At 39.6% G+C, this 21,178-nt stretch overlaps 1 long non-coding RNA gene across 2 annotated transcripts in view; it reads right to left on the bottom strand.

The window, feature by feature from the left end:
• LOC309479585 overlaps window positions 1-21,178 on the bottom strand; it is a 63,022-nt gene that overhangs the window by 1,308 nt on the left and 40,536 nt on the right. The window contains exons 2-3 of one of the 2 annotated variants that reach the window (XR_014199325.1): window positions 13,751-13,876; window positions 20-96 (exon numbers count right to left, since the gene is read on the bottom strand). This is a non-coding gene — a long non-coding RNA (uncharacterized lncRNA). The remainder of the gene's footprint in view (window positions 1-19; window positions 97-13,750; window positions 13,877-21,178) is intronic. The other variant, XR_014199324.1, reaches the window with a different exon arrangement.

Below are 21,178 nucleotides of genomic sequence, written 5' to 3'. Positions count from 1 at the left end.
GCTTGATTCACATTGTCACCTCTGTTGCATTTTCGGACACTCTCTTCCAGGACACACTCAAACAGCCAGGGCTGGTGTTTTGAGAAGTCACTCCCACTGAAACAGAGAGAGAAAGAGATAGATGTTGGCAGGTATTTGCAAAATACATCAAATTAACTGATATTCTGAGAGGGATTTAAATGAATACACTGTTCTGCTCATCAGTTGACAGGATCTGCAAGATGTTTATCTTTTTTTTATTTTATTTTTTTTTTATAAATAAATGAGGCATTATAGAAAATGGCCGTTTCTTTTTTTATATTCCACAAGAGAACTGAATTTAAAGATATCACCTCGTACAAAATTTTACATGCATTCATTCTTGTTTTGTCCTGAGCAGTGAAAAATCCTCCAAATACTGCAAGGTTTTTGGTTTCTCAGAATTTTTTGTACATTAGAATTTAGTTTAGTTTTGTTTTTACATTTTGGTTATATGATACTGAGATCCAAGACAACACAATATTGAGAAGGCTACAGAGGGGGATATGAAAATGAAAATTTGTGTACATTACAATTCATTTAATCTTGCAACATATTTAATATATATATATAATGTGTGTGTGTGTGTGTGTGTGTGTATATATATATATATATATTAATAATTGTATACCATTTAATTTAATAAATTATTTAATTTTCTTTTTTCTTTTATTTCTTTTTTTTCTCTGTCTTAAATGTAAAAAAATAAAACATATTACATTTAAAAAATTCTAAACATCCAATTCTGCAAGGGGTATGTAAATATATAAGCACACCTGTACATCATTACATATTTTCATATGATGTGAACTGAGATCATAAACCCCATAACATCCTAGGTTTGTTCCTGCAAATGTTTTTATTTTATTTTTTTTAGGTGATTTCTATACAACTGACATTGTTGTCTTGTTTCTCTCTTTCCATTTTCCCTGCTCTGGTCCTCTTGTGTGCTGAGAGTCTTTTCTCATTCTGAACTCTCTTTACTGAACATCAGCACAGATGCCTGACAATACCATGGGTCAGAATACACTTTTATTTTCCATCCATTTCTCTCTCTTTAAACGAAATGGTGCTATTCACACACACACACCATGTACTTGGGCATCTCTAGGGAGCCAACATAAAACAACAGCATCAGATATCCTGTGCTGCTCTCTTCCTTCATGAGCTCTAACCTTCCAGAGCTTCGACAACTCCAGACTATTGTCCTGGGATCTGTCCTGCTCCAAAATGCCATCAAAGAGCTTCTGAGTTTAGTCTGATCACAGAGCAGTTTAAAGACTGTCAGACAGACAGCATTCCAGCTCAGAGGAATTCAGAACACCTGTCTGACAGGAACTGAAGGATTCACTGATTTCCAGGTCTATCGCTCTATCTGCTAAAAGCTCTTTTTTTTTCTTCTGTCCATAGAACATTTGAAAAATAACTGACACTACTGAAACTTCAAACGGGACGGGTTCTATGGTCAGATGAAACAAAAGATATTTGCTTTTTTGGCAGCAAACACTTAAGATGGGTTTGGTTCATACAGGGATAAAAAGGTACCCCATGTGTAAAATGAAATACTCTGCTGTATCTTTAATGCTGTGGGCCTAATTTTCTGCCAGAGGTCCTGGAAATCTTGTTCAGATACATGGCATCATGGATTCGATCAAATACCAACAGATAAAAAATCTAAACCTGACAACCTCTGCTAGAAATCTTATAACGGGCCATGTTTGGATCTTCCAACAGGACAGTGATCCAAAAACAAACATCAAAATCAAAACAAAAATGGGTCACTGAGCACAAAACCAAGCATCTGCAATGACCATCCCAGTCCCCAGACCTGAACCCTATAGAAAATGAGTGGGCTGAACTGAAGAGAAGAAGAGCCAACATGGATCTTGGAATCTGAAGGATCTGGATAGATTCTGTATGGAGGAATGGTCTCTGATCTCTTGTCAGGTGTTCTCCAAACTCATCAGGCATTATAGGAGAAGACTCAGAGCTGTTATCTTGGAAAAAGGAGGTTGCAAAAAGTATTTAATAAAAGGGGGCAAATAATTGTTCCCAATGTGTTTTGGAGAAAAACATTTATTTCATAATGTGATTTTCCCCTCACTTTCAATTATTTTACTTCAATGAATGGTTTCTCAGGCAGGGTTTAAATCAAGCCAGGAGTAGGCCTTAATATAAAGTTAATCGTGGCTTAAAAAAATATGGCTAATCCTAACCCTTTCTGAAACACAGATTAAGTACAGATTACTAACACCTGGATTATGGAGTCCTAAACTAAAATAAACAAGATAAATTTAAAACCAATTGTACTAATCTGAATTAGCATGACACGGGTTGCCTATAAAACATGGAATGAACCAAGAAATTCTTAAAAATGCATGGAACTGAGAAGTAAATCCAAGGAAAACATATGGCATCAGAAAAACTTTACTAAACAAGATTAAAAAAATGTAAAGCAAGCAAAATAAAAAGCACACATCAGCTGTGGGATACAAGAAAAGGAAAGCCTGGAAATCTGTTTTAATGAATTATATATATAGATGAATTCTACATAGAGTATATATGTATATGTTGTATTAGAGGTATAACGGTATTTGTATAAAACCGAACCGGTGCATACTGAGTCAGTCAGTCAGTCACAGCCGATCCACTCTCCAGTTCAGAAGGGGGTGTGCGCAGTAATGCAACGCTGTTTGCTAACCACCACAACAGGAAAAAGAGAAGACGGAGAACAGCTCCTGTGTAAATTACTTCCTATAGCAGGGGTCTTCAACGTTTTTTCAGGGCGAAGACGGCGATAGAGACATGGAGCAGGGACCCCCGATACGAAATGTGTCAAACAGAGCTACATATTAAGCATATATCCTTTAATATTATTAGAAACTAATTATATAATGCATAAGAATAAGTTATATTATGTTAATACAGTAGTTCAGAACTATGCAAATTATTGTTGTTGCAAATGCATAATTTCATTGTTAAAATGAAGATTTATGCATCATAAACAACATGATAAAAATCACAATTCATTAGTTGTTAGCAGCAATTATTTTAATGGGTTTCCAGAGTCATACATTTGTATTTAATTAATCAGATGGACAATTAAACATTTACCTGAACTTTAGCTACAAGTTTATTAAAAATTCACACATTAATTTGACTGTGAGATGGACAAAAAGAATCAAATCACTGATTATTTGAAATCAGTGAGGGGTCTCCAGTAAAGAGCAGATGTAATGTGTAGCAATGGCTCCACCATAACAAAAATAGTAATGTACAGTGAGACATTTAAGATTATTTACAAGTCATTACTTTTACAAATAATTGGAATGGAATTTAAAAAATATATTGATATTATCTAGTAATCTATTTAGTCTGCATTTAGCCTACATTGCGCGTATCTTTGACATGCCATTGTAGGATTGAAAATAATCCAAGATATTTTAAATGAACAAAGATATTTGCTTTACTGTTTCCACCCCCTCTTTCTACCACAAGGACCATTTGGAGTTCCTAAAGGCACAGAGGTTTCTGATAGTGATCTAGGCCTGTAGGCCAACATGTTTGTACTTTGGGGGTTGATGAATTGTCACACCTTTAGTACAGTGAGGGAAGTGTAATTATCTGATTGGTCAGTTTGAATGTCTCACATCTGGGTTTTAGTCACATGGTCAGGGAAAGGATAAAAGAAGATTGAAACTGTTGCTCTGGCTCTCTTCTTCTCTGGGTCCCTTTCTTGGGGCTCTCTCTTTTTACCTCCTCCTTCCTCTTACTCTCTCTCTCTCTCTCAGGTAACATTTTTTCATATATGCTGGGTACAATTAATAATATAAGTTATCATCATCTCATACATCTATTTTGTAACTATTTTAAGTGTAACCATAACCATATTTTGTCATTAAACCTTTTCAATTACAACTAATGTGCTAACTAGTTTTTAATTGGTATTGACTTTGAAGTGCTACATATTGCAATACAATATCGTCACTCTCTATAGCAACGCTCTCTCAAATATTAAGCTATTGTAACTGCGCTTATTTCCGTCGTTGGTATAAGTGGCAGTGGGTGGACAAGAAATGTGCAGTTTTCTACCATCTTGCTATTAACGTTTCTTTAGTCATTCGGCAGTCTTGCAGCTTGAACCACTGCAGGAATCCACCCTTACACCATATTTTTGTCCCATGTTAGTTATCACTATGTCAATTGCAATTTCAAGAGTGAATCCTGCCTTTATATGTAGATGTTACTTCCAGAACTTTTCAGCATGTAACTGGCCATTGGTCCTCTTAGCAGCATGAAAAACAAAACTTTTCTTCAATGGATTATAGCTATAGCCTCGAAAGCGCAAAAGAGCGCTCGCTTTACAATCACTAAAAAGCTGTCACTCATCTCAGTTTGCGATCTCACAACGTTCCATTAAAATCAATAAAGTTGTCTACACACACTGCATAATAAATCTCTTACTTACATCGTGTCTTTGTTTGTAAATGGATGATTCGCGAGAGAGTGAGCAGAACTCATCACTGAACAAAAACTCCTGTGTTTTGAGCGGTGAGTGGATTCTAGCTTAAACACCTCTGATTGGAAATTGCGTTCAAGAGATCAACAGAAAGAGGTCTGTGATTGGCTACATTTCTCACTACTAAACGGAACATTTCACGTTGCCGTTAACGTGTCTTTTCTTCTCCATCTGTTTTTGTCTGACCTTGCTGACCCAATGAGAATTTCACTGTCCAATGGTCATGCCTTAACTGCAATTTCTAGAATTGCATTAGTATTGCATCCTTCTCATGGGCATTTAATAATTTTTGACTTTTCAGTCTGAGTTAAATCTCTTTTTTGGTTTATTTTATATGTAAAAGAAAACGTGTCTAATAATTATGCACACAGCAGGCGTTTTTCATTTCCAGGCTTCATGAACAATTATATATCACTTATAAATGATTAAATACAAAATGAATAGTAGTTATTAAGATTAATGTGGTTTGGAATTGGCAAAATGTGATAATCTGAAAATCAACGTGACTAATAATTGCATGCACTGTACAGTATCAACTGAGGGTGTTCTTGTTTTCGTTTCAGAGTGCTTATATTTAAATTTGACTTTGTGATGTTTTTTTACCTATGTTTTACATTTTTTAACAAAAAATAATTTGTGATCAAACATTAATTGGCAGACCCCCTGCAGTACAGCTGCGGACCCCCGGTTGAAGACCCTTGTCCTATAGCTCGTCCTGGGTCCACATTTTATTTTGTGCTGTTAAAGTTGATGATTGCTTTATTTTACATATGCATCTGCTTACATATGAGATCACTTGTTTCTGCTTCTTCTTCACATGTCTAACTATCAGGTTGTGCTTTCCTAAGGACCTACCACCCACTGTGTCTTGATCAGGTCTATTGCTGTGTGGTGAACATCAGTTAAGAGGGCATTCCAGGGACCAGTTTATGGCAAGGCCTCTCTCTAACTGCTGGTGTGGAAGAAGATTGCCACACTGTGATGTATCCCCTGGGTATTAGACACACCCTTGTTCTGCACTTCCAACTCGACGGGGAAGGAGACACTAACAGACCCACTACGTCCTGAGTTTCTGACCTGACAAGGAAAAAGACTACAAGATAGTTGAGGTTAAGTTTTTGCAAGCAAAAGCTTTTGCAAAACCAATTGCTTTCGGCTGCACTTTAGCTGCAAAGGGCCCCAGCATTGAGGGACCTCATCTGACCCTTCAGCTCCTCCAGCAGCGCAGCTCAGTCCACAAAAGAACCTCTGCTTTGGCAGACAATGCCTGTCCCACACGACTCCTCAGTGACACAGCCAGTCGGCAAAGGACCCTGTGAAGATTTATTTGACCCAGCTCCCCAGTCCACTCTTTAAGGATCTTCTTGGTGCAAACAAAGTTCAGCATCCTCCAGCCCAGCGTGACAATGACTACTGGATCGCAACTCTGCGCCCTTTCCACTGCACGCTTACCCGCATCACTAGTGGAAGACGTTTCTACTGCCGGACTGATCACCCGACTGTGTGAAATGTAAATATAAACTTACCAAACCTCTTTTTAGAGACCTTGGCATTAGATTATACCTGCATCATATGTTCTTCTAACTTTTTTAGATAACACTTACCTGAGGTCAGCTTGTTACAAATAATAGGTATATTATTTGTTTAATGATAAATGAGCATTTATTTATCACAATTTTTAGCAGAGTCAATAGGTGGTTTTCCAGAAGAAAGATTCCCATACATTTCTCTTTCATCGCTACATTCAGTTCAACAGCATTGCATTTATCCATTCTGTGTTGTATTACACAGGGGGAGGGGTCACACTCATAACTACACCTTAAGTGACACGAGATCAAAAATCACTGTAATCACAAATCATTACAGACCAATCCTGATGCTGAACACATCACAGGATGTGTTTCTGCGTAAGCATTTTGAATGGAAGCTTGTACAGGGCCCAATTCAAAACTCATAGATCTAAGATTAGTCTTAACCCACCTTCTTTCATTGGTATGATAATTTAGGGGCTGTAAAAACCCTTCTTCATCTCGGCCGGAGGGACAGGCTCTATCGCGTCCTTCGCCAGAAGGACAGCAATCTCCACCCGAACCGGATCGTTCTGATAAGCCAGTGTGACGGGCTGGGCAGCCCTAGCCACGTGTCCAGACTCCGTACAGGTGGCACCAACGGAATGATATCTGGTGTACCCCTGGGGGATTCACGGCAAGGGGGAGCAAGGGAAGCCAGGGCGGGAGGCTCTGCGTCCCTCGTTACTCATGGCAAATTATGTTAAAACCCCTACCTTGCCCCCAGGTCTGCTGTGGCAGTAACGGGTGACAACCTATGAGGCTGGGCGTCGTCAACACTCGCCACACTTACCTGCTGTGTGTAGACCCATTGCAGCAGAACGCAGGGAGGTACTGGTGCGAAGTTCTGGAGCGAGTGTTTGATGTTTGATGGCCATGAGCATTATGTGTGTGTGTGACCCAGTGAAAGAGGAAATTGAAAGAGTACCATGTAAAATTCACTACCCCGTCTGTCTGCAGCCTCTCCCTCCCTGGGTGGCCCGTCTCACGAATGCTTGCAAGGGTTCTTAATATCCTGTTGACGGGCGGGCGGTGCCTCTGGCTGCTGGTCCAGGCTGTTGCAGGGCCGGTACAGCCTTCGCGGGTCGCCCTCGGCATCCAGCAGGTGGAGCTTGGGCTCTCGGGGGTTTAGAGGAAGACCCGTATCGAGGCAAGTTGTGCTTGATTGCCTCCGTCTACTTCTTTAATACAGAGAACTGCTGCGAGTCCTCGACAGTGTCGCCGAACAGGCCACCTTGGGAGATGGGGGCATCAAGAATTTTCTCTGAAAGGTTGAGCCAAAGGTGGCATTCCTGGACTATCGCCCGACCCAGGGCCTGTGCCATCACCTTCATAGCCTGAAGGGCATAGCTGGTTGTCGAACGCAGTTCCTGCATTACCTCCGGGTCAAGACTGCCCTCGTATATATAATGTATATAATATCTTCTTTTTAAAAATAATATTAGTCTCAGTGACTCAATCTTGGGCTCAAAACTCTCTCCAGTGCAAATCTTCAGGCATCCTTTCATATGAACAGATGGAGGTTTATCTCTGGGAGATAAGCTAAGGGCTGATGAGGCAGACAAAAGGGGAAATGATAATTGCGTGTGCACAAGTGTGATAGGAAAGGTGTTGTTGTGTCTCTTTGTGTGTATGTTTTGCTTAAAGGCCACTGCATCACTGAGGGAGACTCATAGAGCCATCTGCCCAATTAGGCAATGTACCCACCGCAACACACTTCTTCAATTACCACACTGATCTAAGACAACACACACACATCTGCACAAGACCAACAGGAACCACATCCACTAATATATTTGTGTGAATGCCAGCTAGACACACATACACACAATTCATGCCAAACTCTGAGAGCTGGTGACTTTCTACAGAGTTTCTGACTCAAAGGTCAAAGCCACACAAGTCAAAGCCTCCTAACGTTGAGAAGTCAATGGTTTCCATGATGATGGGTGAAGTTTGGTCATTAATTTCTGCCAGCTGAAAAGGCCACAGTGCCCTGGCATCTTGGTTAGTTAAAGATCTACTAAATCATTCTTAATAAATGTGTATGTGTACTCTGCTAAAAAGGCTGAAATTCTTTAAGTAAATTAGACAATGCTCCTCATATTAAACACTTTAAACATTATTAAGAAATTTGCACCTTGAAAGTTCAGTGTATTTATATACTAAAGTAACTTTCCAACTGCTTGCAAAGGTAAATATTAATGCGATATTTGTGTAATATTAAGAATCTGTATTTATAGATTTTAGATATGAACTGACATTTCAAGAGAGATAATCTTATGACAATAAACAGCTGATTAGTTAAGACTTGCATTACATTGCTCTCAAATATTCCCATCCCAACAATGTCCCATAATAAGTCTCTTATGTTCATCAAGACTGCATTATTAGTATATATTTAGTATATTATAGTATAGTATTTGATAAAAACAGTAAAAACAGTAAAATTGTAAAATATGTGTACAATTTATTTTATTTTCAATATTATTTACAATTTAACAACTGTTTTCTATTGTAATATATTCTAAAATATCATTTATTCCTGTTATTGCTCAAGAAACATTGAGCAATAACAGGTTTCAACACTGTTTCAACATTGATTATAATTATCAATGTTGAAACAGTTGAGCTGCTTAAAATTTTTAAAGAAACCGTGATACATCTTTTTCAGGATTCTTTAATAAATAGAAAGTTCAAAAGAACAGCATTTATCTGAAATAGAAATATTTTGTAACAATGTACAAATATTTACTGTCACTTTTTATCAATATAATGTATCCTTGATAAATAAAAGTATCAATTTATTTACTTATTTATAATTTATCTTACTGACCCTAAACTTTTGAACGGTAGTGTAATACTATATATATGTATATATTAACATACAGTAATACATGCATGTACATACAGCATATACATATATACAGTACACAGGGTTCCCACACCTTGGTTAACTTCAAATTCAAGGACCTTTCAAGGACTTTCCAAGTCCAATACCCTCAAATTAAAGGACTTAATGTGGGGATACATTTCAAGCAAGAGCAAGGTTACATCGTTTCAGTGGTTTCAGCCTATTTTTGCAATGTTTCACAGTGTGTCTTTGAAACGTTTAGGTACCATCGTAGTAGTTTCATGCACACGTGAACGTCATGGCAACGTACAACACAAAGTACCTCACGCAGGAAACACTTAACGTAACGCGTAAATGCAAGTAACTAACATAAATCAAGCAAGCTAGTATGCATAGGCCACGAAGTGCTGGCACTTAACATATTAGCGGACCAGAGGGAATAATATGGATTTTTTTTACAGAAAACTTCTTGCACACAATAAATACAAGCACTTTCAAGGACTTGTACCTATGCATTTTTATTTTCAAAAACTTTCCAGGGCCTTCACATTTTTTTTCAGATTCACAAACTTTCAAAGATTTCAAGGACCCATGAGAACCCTCAATACATAATACATATAATATATGTAAGCAGAATGTTATCTTTGATGACACAAATTATACAAATTTGTCAAGTGAAGTGAGCATTTAAAGATGAGCCCTGTTGAGTGTGTAGTACACAGTGAAAAATCTAGACTGGAACACAGCCTGGGTGATGGATACTCTTACAATGTACTCCATGGAAAACCTGAGAGAGAGAGAGAGAGAGAGAGAGAGAGAGAGAGAGAGAGAGAGAGAGAGAGAGAGAGAGAGAGAGAGAGAGAGAGAGAGAGAGAGAGAGAGAGAGAGAGAGAGAGAGAGAGAGAGAGAGAGAGAGAGAGAGAGAGAGAGAGAGAGAGAGAGAGAGAGAGAGAGAGAGAGAGAGAGAGAGAGAGAGAGAGAGAGAGAGAGAGAGAGAGAGAGAGAGAGAGAGAGTCATACATCCACTCCACACACCCTCTTGATCCCAATGTGATTATGGCACATCCCTCTGCAAACACAAAGACTGATAACCACACAGAGCAGGAGTGTTTGCCTCTGGCTTCCTGACAGACGGGTCACCACAACAGCATCCGTCTGTATTTGGCCGCCACCAAACACGACATCATGGATCACGATAGTACTGCACAACATGCTTCTGGCTACTAGGAGAGAGACAGGAGAGCAATCCAGGGGACTCTATAACATCGTTCTTTGTTAATAGTCAGATGTGTTGATTATGTGTTTTTCTTAGCAGATGGCAAGATCTGAAATTGATTTTTAATAAAGCTAATCCACACCCAATCCATCCTTTTTTATTATGAAGCTACTGTGCCAAAAAAAAAAACTGTCAATTTTGAGGTGAACTAGATTCAGTGTAACAGAGAATGACATAGTCGTTTATTAGTGCCAACAGCTTCATTTCCCTAAAATCTCCTGTTGATTTTATTCATTGGCTCTTTTGTGTTTCATCAGTGTGAGTGTGAGTGTATTCAGGCAACAGAGAACAGAAACCCTGCACAATGGCATAATATTCAGTTTGACCCTACTTTGATTTGATTTGACATTACCAGAGTACAAGCAATTACGTACATTTGCCTGTTTGTAGCATTTCTGGCTGGCTGCAAAGGGACAGGCGTGATGTCTTTACCCTGACGCTTGGCCGCGTACGCTCATAATGGAGGTCAACATCAAATGCGGCCTCTAAGCATCCATGCCTAATGAAAACAAGTGTGTGTGTGAGTATTTGAAGTGCGTGAAAGCCCTATCACACGCCATAATCCAAACACATCCTGAATTCCGCATGCACTGTCAACAGACTTAAGCAGAGCGCACACAATCCACTGAAGGAGAAAAGGGCATCCTCTGACTTTGATAAAGGCCAGCTTTATCTCGCTCTCTCTTTCTCTTTCCCGCCCCTTCTCATTTACGTTTGTACATGTTGCCCTTATTCTTGCTGTTACACTATGACATCCAAAGACCCATATGATTATGCATGATGGCAGGTTAATGCCAAGGAGATCAGGCATATCATACAAAAAATATGTGTGAACTTCTTTTAAGGAGTTGTGTTAAAAGTTATGATGTCATAACCATGACCATTTTAAAATGAGCCATTTAAAATGGTGGAGGTAGGTTTGGCAGGTTAGCAAGCCCCTACTGGTTGATGCCGTAACTACACCAACTTCCAAAAGGCATATTTATCCACTTTTGCAAGCAACATGAATTACTGTTCAAAAGTTTATATATGAAATAGCCATGCATGTCAATGGCTGCAGAGTTATGTGTTGACCTCCTTTTAGAACATGTTCCTGTCCATCCCCTCTGTGCTGGCTTTAGCCCCAGGATAAGGCTAAATCACATTAGTGTTTGCCAGCAGAAATGCTGAGTTGGGCATTTGACTGACCCACTGCGTGAGACACACACAAACACACAACACAACCTTCCTGATGGCTTACAAATGCACACACTCACAGCTGGTGTCAGATTTAGCACGATGACCTTTGTGGCGTGTTGTTTGTCGCGGAATCCTAACAAAGTCTGCTCTAGAATCAATGCATGACTTGTCAGTCTGACACTAAATATTGCTCTAGTACTTTCTTCTTACCTTTCTTTGTACTGGTCCACAAAGGCCAAGGACGTGTTTTAGAAAGGTCAGTGTTTCAATGCCAGTCTAGAGACCATAACTTATTCAGCTGTAGCTGCCCACATCTGCTACTGCATATTGATACTGCAGGACTACTAGTTCAGCTTAGTCTACAAAATAGAGCATTCACAGTTTGTACAAATTCAGCTTTTTATATACATGTATCTGTACTGAAACCATAATAATAACAGCACTGTAGACTAGAGTCTTTCAGCACCAAGGACAGTGAATCTCCCACAATGTGTCTAGTGTTGAATTCATCTATTAGGCCAAAAAAAAAAAGACATCATGTACAGTTAGAGTCAGGGAACAGCAGCAGTTCTGTGAGTGTGTGTGTTTCTATGCGCTCATTAAAAGTAGAGAGGCTCCTCATGCATCAGTGTCCAGGCCAGAAATTAGTAAGTCAGTCAGAGCAGCACAGCTATTTTAATGCATAGCACTTCTTGTGTAAATCACTATGCTACACACACACATTTACACTGATGCCATTATCATCATCATCATGCCTGGATCTGATGACTGCCGTGTATTTAAAATAAAATGTGTTGGTGTGAGCACAGTGACAGTGGATGTCATTGACGAACCATCCAAATTTGTGCATGAAAACTACGTATGAACAGAATCATGATTCATCGATAACTTTTGTCCTAACATCAGTTCTAATTTATGAAAAAGGAACAACTAAAAACACGTACACAAATAAGATATTCTTAGTGGCATTATAGAAGTGTTAAGATGACATTTCATACATAGATATTTCATTTTTATATTATATATTTCAACTGAACTGGTTTTGAGGATGGCCCACTTGGCCCACACTGCTCGAGGATCTTGCTGCCCATGATCTCAGTCGAAAGTGCGTCTTTAGAGAGAGTCATATGTTTGCTGACAGTGACGAAAGGCTGTAAAAGAGAGGTTGTGTGGAAAGCCCTTATATGGACATAGTTTGGGCGTGCTTTATGCAAATGAAAAACCTCTGGCATGCAGTTAATTTAGAATACTAAATGAACACACACACACACACACACACACGTGTGTGTGTGTGTGTGTGTGTGTGTGTACAAAACTATATGCTGATTAGGAAAGAAAAATTCCATAGTAAAAAAGAAAAATGTTTTTTTTCAAACATATTTCAGATTTAACACCTTAGTTTCTCACTTTAAAATTGTACTGCCCTAAACATACATTGTCAACTTTTTTCTCCTCACAAAATGTTTTTGAAATATGCTTGAAATGTAAATGTAAAAGGTGAAGGACTCAGAAGTTTGATAGCACTTATTTGTGTAAAGATTGACTAAATAGTAAAATAGTACACTGTTTTATTTTAAACAACATCATTTGCCTGTTGTATAAATACACCTTTGAGATCTTAAAGTGTAGGGCTTAAAAACTGTGAAACAGGGGGTGCATGATCACAAGAATTTTGGAACCTAAAAATAGGCTGCGGACCAAAAAGGTTGAGAAGCCCTGACCAAACCCTACCCCTCATTCAAACCTTTTTACATTTTTAGGTTTCCATGAGGACACATTTGTTTAGTTTTTTTATCTAACATTTGGTAAAAACTGACCTATACACACACAAACACATCAAGGCTAAGATACATGTCCGGTTTATAACAGGCTTTCAGAATTTCTGATCCTACTGAGATCTGAGACCATAAGCAAGCAGTCTGATAATTATGCACATTTTAATCAGTCATATCCCCTTTCTGCCAGGAAAGTTCTGTGTATATGTGACTCGTGTGCGTGTGTGTGTGTGTGTGTGTGTGTGTGTGTGTGAAAGATGGGGATGGGATTGGAAAATGGAACAGGACCATGAACACACGTGGGGTACAGAAAAAAGTGCATCTGTGTGTATGTGTGTGTGTAACAAAGTCAAGGGTAAAAAACTATTAAACTAAAGTGGACCTCGGGCCACTGTAAGACTTAATGGCTTTTTCCCCTGCTTTCTCTCTCTCTCTCTCTATAGCTCTGGGTCTCATTCCTCTCCTCTAATCCCACATGCTCAGACGTAGCAGGTAAATTGACTTTTCAGTGACAGACACGGGAGCTTTTCTTCCGAGCTTGACGACAGTAGCCGCGTTCCTCACCTGTGACAGAGCATGTCTACGGCTCACATCACCGCTCCATTCTCAGAGCTGCTGCCATTAGCTTCAGATCACTGCTGCCATTAAAGCAACCTCCGGGTAAAACAGCACTCCAACCGTCATCAGCCCCTACACACACACACACACACACACACACACACACAATCCATCACAACCACAAATAAAAGCAACAATCACCACACACTTAGGACAATGATCGGTCCACCATTCTCTTCAAAGAGGGTCTTCAAGAATTGAATTTCTGAATTCAGCATCACCAAATTATGGATTTACAATTGAATATATTTGTTGTGATGCTTACATTGCAAATCTATTAAAATAATAATTTACAGAATCATATATATGTGTACATTACTTTGTGATTTTACTACTAATGCGTAAGGAGCAAATAAAACATTTACCCAAATTCAGCTTCCTCTGATGTTTTTTAAAGCTAACTCAACATAATTTTATTGAACGCATTAAATAAAGTTACAATAATAATTGTCAGACCACCTGCAGTTCTGAAACCGACACACTGTTGTAGACTATTGACACTTTAAAGCATCAGCACAGATGCTTTCCAAAGAACTAAAAGATTTCTTTTAAAAAGTTATTTGAGGAACATAAAGAGGTTCTTCCATGGCAACAGGCAGCAGAACCTTTTTGGTTCTAACTTATACTTAAATCTTTTTTTTTTTTTTTATGTAATAGTATGAGATGAAAATAGATTCTTCCACTCATGCAGACTTAGAGATACATTTATCCTGACTCATTAACACAAATATTCTTACAATAATGTGATTAAATGTGAACATTCTAGTTTTGTTGCATCACATCACATTGCTTGCTTGCAGTAAGTGCACATGGTGTCAATTTTAGGAACCTATTGAGGCCAAAGAGCTCAGAGACGCACTGCAAAAGAAACATGAGACACCTGCCACTCTAATCTGCTTCCTGTTTGAGGGAAATAAGACCCCATCTATCCTGCTGAGCTCGAGCTGCATTTAAGACTAGCATGAAAATACCCATGCACGCACACACGTGTGCACACACCACATAAGCAGTTTTGTCCTGCGGATGAGCTGGAATCAGCCAAATGAACTTCACAGTTTATTCCATTACTTCACCGCACAGCTCTTCTGGTCAAAGAAATACAGAAAACAACAGAGTGTGTGTGTGTGGTCATATCAGTCATCTATTTCCCCCTATAATTGCACAGGATTAGAACAAGTTTGCCCAATTTAAGCAACAAGGAATGGCTGTTTAATCATTTGCCTAATTGCTGCCAACTCGCTTCCTGAATCTCTCCATGGGCTGCAAGCGCTCTGTGGGTGACTGTGTGTGTTTGAGAAGGGCAGTTAAAAGATATATGTGCGTTGTGCACCCTCGTCCGTGTTCTTCCAGGAGTATATGCATTAGTTTGTGCCTATGAATAGGTGTTTGTTAAACCTGTTTCCCTGATAATGCAGCTTCCTTCTCCTTCTCTTCCAGCAGCTGTAATCTAAGGCTCTTACAGTAATTTAGACAGTAGACAAATCCGTTCTGCTTTCTTAGCATAAACAGTGTCAATAGAGCCATGTGGTGCTCGGTAGTAACGAATGGAAGTCACCAGCAAAGCTGTGTACGATAGCAGGAAGAACCCTCCTAGGGACCAATTGGAATAAGTTGCTATTTGCTGCACTTTGCCTTGTGTGCTAATTGTACAGGTGCTCATGAGAAATGACTCTCAAACACGAAACATTCACCATTCTCGATTTCCTAAGTTATTTAGAACTTAGATTGTGATTTTCACTTCTTAGTTCTGGCTTTATAAGAACATTAAAGTGCAATAAAGCTGCAGTTGGTTACTTAAATGTTAGACATGTTCCAACACTTACCTTGATTTATGACCAACAAGTTTTTACACAGAATTAAATTGGTGAAATGTAGGGGAAGAATTCACATAACAGTTGTGTCATTGAGTGCAATATTTCAGCACACAAATCTGCATCTAACAGAGAATTACTACTTTAATGTCGGTCTGTACCTCACACAAAAACTCACAAGGCATTAGGAAACTGAATGTAAGACAAAAGCCAATTAATTTTTTATATGGGGGGGCGTATATATATTAAGGATGCAGTGGCAGAATTTGTGGCCACTTAAGGCACACATAAAAATGTATGAATGTCAAAATGTAAAGAGTGGCATTACTCTGATAAAAATTTTTTTGACTGCATTAACAAACCATTCAGGCAAAACATTTCACACACAAAAAAAAAGTTTGTAAGGTTTTAAATTATAATAAATTATATTATATAAATTATATAAAATGTGTACAAATGTACAAACATAATTTAAAACAAATATTTAGCAAGAATGCTTTAAATTGATCAACTCAGTGAAGACATTTGTAACGAAAAATTTATATTTTCAATTAAATGCTGTTTTTTTTTTCCAAAGAACAGCTGTTATAAAAGAATCCTGAAAAAAAGAAATATCTCAAGGTTTCCACAAAAAATATTAAGTAGCACGGCTATTTTCAACATTGATATTAATATGAAATGTTTCTTAAGCAGCAAATCATCAGAATGATTTCTGAAGGATCATGTGACACTGAAGACTGAAGACACTGGAGTAATGATGCTGAAAAGTCAGCTTTACCATCACAGGGATAAATTGCAATTCAAAATATAATCAGAAATAGAAACACAATATTACTGTTTCACTGTATTTTTTTATCAAATAAATGCAGCCTTGGTTAGCATAAGAGACTTTTAAAAACATCAAAAAATCTTACTGACCCCAAAACAAAAATTTTGGCAAATCCAATGATAATTTCATTCTCAAAAGCACTTGTTATAGCAACCCAGTTCCTCATAAACAACCTAGAACCTTTGTTCCCAGGTGGACTTATAGAAAACCCTGTGTGCCCAGACTGCCCACGCAATAAAATTAGAGTTTGCCAGATTAAGAAAGTCCTTGCCAGTTTTATAAGCAATAGGCCTACATCAGACAGTCAGTGTGTCATTGGATGTTGGTTAAAAGTAATTCCAGAAATAGCTCTGAAATAGTTTTTTAATTTAGTTTTATAAATTTAACATCACTGTAAATGCTACTTAAATTGAAATTTTGTTATATAATGTAATTCAATTTATACATGTGTAAGTGTGACTTCAGTGACCAAATACTTTTTGGGGTCAGTGTATCCTTGAATACACTGGCCTATAATTGTCTCGGTCAGCAAATCCATTTCTCCATCCTCTCTTTCTGTTGTTTGCTCTGCTCACTTCTCAAACGAACTCCCTCTTTTTGTCTGTTTGTTTGTCAGCATGTCTCAGCTGACATGCTTTCATGCTTCAGCTTTCATGCGATTTTATCACACAGCACCAGCAAAAAAGTTCCTGTTGCTCAAATCTCTCTGACACACACACACACACACACACACACACACACACACACACACACACACACACACACACACACACACACACACACACACACACACACACACACACACACACACACACACACACACACACACACACACACACACACACACACACACAGAGATTGATGTGAACATTCAGAGCTGTCTGTCTCTCTCATGCTGCATGTGATTTAGGATGATAAGTAGAAAACCAGAGTCGTCACCGTATTAACATAAAGGTCACGTAAGGAATCATTTTTCATCTTCCTGCCCATCCTTTCTTCTCTCTGTCTGTCTCTTTCGAAACATAAATCAAATCTCTCCTATTTCCAAGACTCAAGCATTCATGCACAGTGATACCATTACGATGGAGAGAACATGAAGCTCCTCTACCCAATCCATTGGTGAAAACAAAACACAGACAAACTCCAGGTCAGTGATTCCCAACCATCGGAAAATTTGTTACGAAACAAATATAAATATTTGCGATGTCACAAGATAATTCAAAAAGTCAGCCATTGTATTAAAAGCAATTTTAAATGTACACTATGTAACTTTGGACCCTCTAGTGGTTAAAAAAAAGAAAATAAACTGCATGCATTTTGTGGAAGAACATTGGTTTGGTTGTGGTTCAGCTTTGCATGATTGTGTGGATGTTCTTTCTCATAACTTAAAAAAAGAGAGAGAGAGAGAGAGAGCGAGAGAGAGAGATTATCCTACTGCTCATAAAATATTCACTACTAGGCTTAAAAGGTATAACCAGTTTAGATAAAAAGGATCTCAAACTGACTAGTTACTGTAAGTTACTGTTACTTTACCCATTAATAGACACTTCCTTGAAAATACATTTATAAAAACAACCATAACGACCCTTCACAATAGATAATGCCCTACAACGAACTACATAAACACATTTCAAATCCTTTCAAAATTTTAAAATGGGTGATTTCCCGTAAGTTCAAGATTTAGCTGCTCCATGTCAACCTTTCTCGCTCGTTGTGACAACTAATGTATGCCACTCCCACACCATACTGTACATAAGTCAAAGTAGCTGGAGCAACTTTTCTCTATTTATGGATATGACGAGACAAACACAGGCGAGTCAGGCCTGGTAAAATATAAAGATACATATTCATGAAGATACAACTCCCTGTTTTTGCTTGTTGTCAGCCTCTGCTTTTCCGCTACAGACTGAAGCGTGTGAGTGTATACAGTGGGTACGGAAAGTATTCAGACCCCCTTAAATTTTTCACTCTTTGTTATATTGCAGCCATTTGCTAAAATCATTAAGTTCTTTTTTTCCTCATTATTGTACACACAGCACCCCATATTGACAGAAAAACACAGAATTGTTGACATTTTTGCACATTTATTAAAAAAGAAAAACTGAAATATCACATGGTCCTAAGTATTCAGACCCTATGCTCAGTATTTAGTAGAAGCACCCTTTTGATTTAATACAGCCATTTTTCACACCTGCCATTCCTCCTTGCAGATCCTCTCCAATTCTGTCAGGTTGGATGGTAAACGTTGGTGGACAGCCATTTTCAGGTCTCTCCAGAGATGCTCAATTGGGTTTAAGTCAGGGCTCTGGCTAGTTGTTGTGAACCCACTCCTTCGTTATTTTAGCTGTGTGCTTAGGATCATTGTCTTGTTGGAAGGTGAACCTTCGGCCCAGTCTGAGGTCCAGAGCACTCTGGAGAAGATTTTCGTCCAGGATATCCCTGTACTTGGCCGCATTCATCTTTCCCTCGATTGCAACCAGTCGTCCTGTCCCTGCAGCTGAAAAACACCCCCACAGCATGATGCTGCCACCACCATGCTTCACTGTTGAGACTGTATTGGACAGGTGATGAGCAGTGCCTGGTTTTCTCCACACATACCGCTTAGAATTAAGGCCAAAAAGTTCTATCTTGGTCTCATCAGACCAGAGAATCTTATTTATCACCATCTTGGAGTCCTTCAGGTGTGCTTTCATGTGTCTTGCACTGAGGAGAGGCTTCTGTCGGGCCACTCTGCCATAAAGCCCCGACTGGTGGATGGCTGCAGTGATGGTTGACTTACTACAACTTTCTCCCATCTCCCGACTGCATCTCTGGAGCTCAGCCACAGTGATCTTTGGGTTCTTCTTTACCTCTCTCACCAAGGCTCTTCTCCCCCGATAGCTCAGTTTGGCCGGACGGCCAGCTCTAGGAAGGGTTCTGGTCGTCCCAAACGTCTTCCAATTAAGGATTATGGAGGCCACTGTGCTCTTAGGAACCTTAAGTGCAGCAGAATTTTTTTTGTAACCTTGGCCAGATCTGTGCCTTGAAACAATTCTGTCTCTGAGCTCTTCAGGCAGTTCCTTTGACCTCATGATTCTCATTTGCTCTGACATGCACTGTGAGCTGTAAGGTCTTATTTAGACAGGTGTGTGGCATTCCTAATCAAGTCCAATCAGTATAATCAAACACAGCTGGACTCAAATGAAGGTGTAGAACCATCTCAAGGATGATCAGACGAAATGGACAGCACCTGAGTTAAATATATGAGTGTCACAGCAAAGGGTCTGAATACTTAGGACCATGTGATATTTCAGTTTTTCTTTTTTAATAAATGTGCAAAAATGTCAACAATTCTGTGTTTTTCTGTCAATATGGGGTGCTGTGTGTACAATAATGAGAAAAAAAAATGAACTTAAATGATTTTAGCAAATGGCTGCAATATAGCAAAGAGTGAAAAATTTAAGGGGGTCTGAATACTTTCCGTACCCACTGTAACTCTCTGCACCAATACTTTTAGCAAATAAAAGAAAAATAGCCTACTGCAATTTTCTGGTGATATATATCTATTTCCTTTTTTATTATTATTAGTTGGGTATTCTACAGCCTTTCCTTCTCAACACACAGCCCACCTCAGATTGCTTTTAATCAATGCACAATTCATATAAAAAGATTAACACTATGTAGTGCTGGGCGGTATGACCAAAAATCCATATCACGGTATATGATGGTTCTCTTACGAGAGGTTCTCTCGTATTGCGTAAGTAGCTTACGCTGCGGGAAAGTCATCTTTTCTCGAGATCTGAAGCCCAAAAATTATCCTTAATTTTTATAATTTTGTCAACGCAGTGCAGCAGCACGCCTAGGGCAGGCTTACTAGCGTGCCCATTGGCTGCCCTGCGGCAACTGCAGCAGCCTATCGCTGAGCCTTAGACGTGACGTGACGTCCAATGAGCGCGCTTGGCACGCCTCATGCGTCACAGCCCGCGAAAGAGGGGGTGTGGCTTAGCGTATATAAGCGAGGCTCAGAGGCTGCTTCACTGATTTCTGTCTCTTCAGCGACGCTCTCCGCATCGCTGGACTCTGAGGAAGCCACCGCTGTTGAAACAAGCGACCAGCACGCCGAGGATATCAGCCTGAGGAAGCCGGCCGTCTTCGCCGCCTTCAGCCTTCCCTGCCTGCTCCGCTATCCCCGCGTGTGTGTGGGATTCGCCCCGCGACACACTGCATCTAAAAGAGCGCGAGGCGTTGTTGCAAATGCCTCGCTCCTCCTGTGGCTCGTGCAGAGCCCCGCTCAGGGACAGCGACCGCCATGTGATCTGCGCTCTCTGCCTGGGCCTCGCTCCGTCTGCCTCCACCGCGCTGCGTAAGAAGAAACGCCGCGGAGCCCCTCCCGCGAGCCTCGCTATCTCCTTCTCCCCCCACCTCCCGACGCGCAGCGGCCGGCTTTCGCCCGCACTGCCGTTGCCTCAGGGGATGAAGCAGACAACGCTGCTATCATAGACAGCTGTACCCCCCTCTGTCAAGCCGCGCAAACGGCGCCGCTCACAAGGGATGTCAGAAACGGACGGTCTCGGGCTATAGCTTCCTTTACGTTACAAGAAAGCAACCCCCCCGTCACTGGCTAAAGGAGAGAAGAGTGTTAGCCCCACCCAGGACGGACTAACCTCCATTCCTCACATATTTCTCAGTCCCCTCCTAAGCTCAGGCGACTGGAAATACATATACTGCAGTAAACAAGCCTGTTTCTATACACGC

This window comes from Leuciscus leuciscus (assembly GCF_965113295.1).
Source record: "Leuciscus leuciscus genome assembly, chromosome: 1".
NCBI classification, from domain to species: Eukaryota; Metazoa; Chordata; class Actinopteri; order Cypriniformes; family Leuciscidae; genus Leuciscus; species Leuciscus leuciscus.
The sequence above is the reverse complement of the archived record's forward strand: the minus strand, read 5'-3'. Positions and strand labels throughout refer to the sequence as shown.